This window comes from Salvelinus sp. IW2-2015, linkage group LG28 (assembly GCF_002910315.2).
Source record: "Salvelinus sp. IW2-2015 linkage group LG28, ASM291031v2, whole genome shotgun sequence".
Taxonomy (NCBI): domain Eukaryota; kingdom Metazoa; phylum Chordata; class Actinopteri; order Salmoniformes; family Salmonidae; genus Salvelinus; species Salvelinus sp. IW2-2015.
In genome coordinates, this window is record NC_036868.1 from 5,220,786 (window position 1) to 5,225,204 (window position 4,419).

Below are 4,419 nucleotides of genomic sequence, written 5' to 3' on the forward strand. Positions count from 1 at the left end.
CACGTTGGATGGGAGAATATATCAGCTTTGATCAGTTTGGCATTGTGGGATGAATAGTAAGACCCGTTGTCATGCAAACTAATTGCAGTCGTGAGTGTTGTGACAATAGATATTAGAGGAAGTGTTTTGTATTCTGTTCTAGACTAATACTGTCTGGAACAAGCACTTTTGAAAGTGAAACACATGGACGTACGGGCGTGCACACACACAAACACACACACCACACACACACACACACACACACACACACACACACACACACACACCACACACACACACACACACACACACACACACACACACACACACACACACACACACACACCAACACCACACACACACACACACAGTGAGTTGAAATGTGCCAGAACTTATTAATCAGATACTGTATATTCCTCTGAAGAAGGGAGAGAATGGGCCAGTTGACATGCTGAGTTTTTCTCAGTGTCACACTTTAATGCCTCCGTGGAACCACATGATTACATGAATAATAGAAGATAGTGAGCTAAAAGGGAAGAGAACTCAGTCTATGTCCCAAATGACACCGTATTCCCTATATTTTGCACTACTTTTGACCAGGGCCCATAGGGGCACTATAATGGGGAATAGGGTGCCATTTGTGACGCAAAATTTAGTCACAACGCAGGGGAAGAACAGCCCACAGCACTGTTTCTTAGAAAATGGTGCTTCTGTTCTGTGTCAATTTCCCAGGAGTGCCCTGAGCTATCAGGTTCCAGTATGTGATAAGGGTCTGTACTGGGGCACATTCCATCCAGGTATTTTGCTCGTGTGTGTGTTGATGTATGGCTGGATGCATACTGAGATTGTTGAATCAAATCAATCAAATCCATCAAATCTCAGAAGAGGACAGCCTTCCAAATGGCATATAATTCCAGGGCCCATAGGCTGCCATTTTGAATGCTGCAGAGGACAGCAGAACCTATTATCTGAGGGCGGAGGAGTACAACTTATGGGCGCTGTTTGAAGCACTGGCCGTGGTAGCTTCTTGGAAGGGGTTTAATATACCGTACAGTATAAGGCTGAGTCATGTATAATCGCCCTTCGTTTCTGGGCCTGTTAACAGTGGTGTAAAGTATTTAAGTATCTGTACTTTACTTTACTATTTATAATTTTGACTACTTTTACTTTTACTTCACTACATTCCTAAAGAAAAGTATGTACTTTTTACTCCATACATTTTCCCTGACACCCAAAAGTATTAGTTACATATTTGAATGCTTAGCAGGACAGGAAATGGTCCAATTCGCACACTTATCAAGAGAACATCCCTGGTCATCCCTACTGCCTCTGGTGGACTCACTAAACACAAATGCTTTGTTTTAAAATTATGTCTGAGTGTTGGAGTGTGACCCTGGCTATCCGTTAATATAAAAAAACAAGACAATTGTACCGTCTGGTTTGCTTAATATAAGGAATTTTAAATTATTCATACTTTTACTTTAAAACCACATACTTTTAGTAGCATTTTACTGGGTGACTTTCACTTTTACTTGAGTCATTTTCTATTAAGTTATCTTTACTTTTTCTCAAGTATGAAAATCGATTACTTTTTCCACCTGTTAATACACTAGTTTGTCACCATGCAGAGCTAGTATAATCTAAATGCTCAGGAGAATAAGTTAGTTGTTGTGTTCCCACAGCATTCTCTMTCTCTGAAGCCTTATCTGACTGAACCTCGCTGGGTCATGGTATTTCAACACGTTTCTCATATCTCACTGCACCACATATTGATTTCCTATTGATCTATTATGTCAGTCTGGGTGGTCCTATTATGTGCCAAAACTATAGAGAGAGTAACTGAGTTSGTCTGTAATGGAATATTCCACCTTACAACATCTGGAATTGTGATATCCATGCAATCAAAAGGGGTTGCAACCTGCTATATGGAGTGAATTTATTGGCACCAGAAGTTCTATCTGAATTTAATAATTTTGAATTTGTAGCCTCCTTACTGATCTTAATCACTTTCAGAGTCAATATAAGAGTGGAAGTGGTTCTTCCGGTGCTGTTGTCAGCCAAGAATCCCACCAAGGCATGTAACCCAACCCATGGACCCGCACACACACTTACCCAATGCTGTTCATGAGCAGATGTGTGAATTTGGTCCATTGGTCCAGTGGTCAGTCCATTGTGTGGTGTGTGGTGTGTGTGTGTGTGTGTGTGTGTTGTGTGTGTGTGTGTGTGTGTGTGTGTGTGTGTGTGTGTGTGTGTGTGTGTGTGTGTGTGTGTGTGTGTGTGTGTGTGTGTGTGTGTGTGTGTGTGTGTGTGTGTGTGTTGTCATCCGCTTGGCAGTGGTTCAGCAGCCCTTTAGTCCTGAGCGGTGGGGCCATGTCTTACACTCACAGTATCTTATGGAATGAAACTAACCAGGCTAAACACAGTGCTTAGTGGTAAACAGGCAAAACACAGTTCTTAGTGCTCACTGTGATTAAATATGAATATATTCAACCCTCTGGAAGAAATGCACTAAGTTTAAAAAGCTCTGGGTTATTTTGAAGGGAATCTCTAACATTATTTTCTCAGATGCTAATGGTGTAGCCTCATTGGACCGTCCTGATCTCAGAGCTTACATTTTGTTAAGCGCAGGGGTTTAGTCGGACGGTGGATCAGGCTACTAATGGGGATGAGATACAACATACTGTTCTCTTGGATGAAGCAGCCTGTGCTGTTGTATAATGGGTGTACAGTACAACACTTTTTCTATGTAAGGCATAGAAAACAACAACAGGGGAAATAGCTCATTAATTAAAAACACTGTCGACAAGATTCCAGATAACTGTCTGACTGGGTGATTTGACGAGTTCTTCCTCAGCGATGCATCGAGTCCAGTGCCTCTTGACAGCGCCAGACATGAAAGGATTTCTCCTCCAAGTGCTTACATGGCATTAAACACCAAGGGAGTGCTGCTGCTGCCGTGTAGATTGACTGACACCGTAGATTCTGGGCTTAGCCGGCCAAGCCGACCGGCTCGACCAAGCTATTCTATTTTTCATATCAGCTTTTAAACATAGACAGATCAGGCACCCTCTCGCATCCCTCAGTGTATGTGTGTGTGTGTGTATGCAGAGAGAGAGTGAAATAGAATAGCTCACACTGTACACTGAATATACAGTGAGCAACACTGTATCACAAAAAGGTTGGTCATTACAGTCAGCAACAAACTGTTGTCATTAGTACCAACAACTGTTGTCATTACGGTCAGCAACAAACTGTTGTCATTACGGTCAGCCAACAAAATGTTGTCATTACGTCAGCCAACAAACTGTTGTCATTACGGTCAGCCAACAAACTGTTGTCATTACGTCAGCCAACAAATGTTTGTCATTACGGTCAGCCAACAAAATGTTGTCATTACGGTCAGCCAACAAAATGTTGTCATTACGGTCAGCCAACAAAATGTTGTCATTACGGTCAGCCAACAAACTGTTGTCATTACAGTCAGCCAACAAACTGTTGTCATTACGGTCAGCCAACAAACTGTTGTCATTACGGTCAGCACAACAAACTGTTGTCATTACGGTCAGCAAACAAATGTTGTCATTACGGTCAGCCAACAAAATGTTGTCATTACGGTCAGCCAACAAAATGTTGTCATTACGGTCAGCCAACAAAACTGTTGTCATTACAGTCAGACAAAATGTTGTCATTACAGTCAGCCAACAAATGTTGTCATTAGCGTCAGCCAACAAAATGTTGTCATTACGGTCAGCCACAAACTGTTGTCATTACGGTCAGCCACAAAATGTTGTCATTACGGTCAGCCAACAAAATGTTGTCATTACGGTCAGCCAACAAACTGTTGTCATTACGGTCAGCCAACAAACTGTTGTCATTACGGTCAGCCAACAAAATGTTGTCATTACGGTCAGCAACAAAACGGTTGTCATTACGGTCAGCCAACAAAATGTTGTCATTACGGTAGCCAACAAAATGTTGTCATTACGGTCAGCCAACAAAATGTTGTCATTACGGTACAGCCAACAAAATGTTGTCATTACGGTCAGCCAACAAACTGTTGTCATTACGGTCAGCCAACAAAAGTTGTCATTACGGTCAGCCACAAAATGTTGTCATTACGGTCAGCCAACAAAATGTTGTCATTACGTAGGCAACAAAATGTTGTCATTACGGTCAGCCAACAAACTGTTGTCATTACGGTCAGCACAAACTGTTGTCATTACGGTCAGCACAACTGTTGTCATTACGGTCAGCCAACAAACTGTTGTCATTACGGTCAGCAACAAAATGTTGTCATTACAGTCAGCCACACAATGTTGTCATTACGTGTCAGCCAACAAATGTTGTCATTACGGTCAGCCAACAAATGTTTGTCATTACGGTCAGCCAACAAACTGTTGTCATTACGGTCAGCAACAACTGTTGTCAATTACGGTCAGC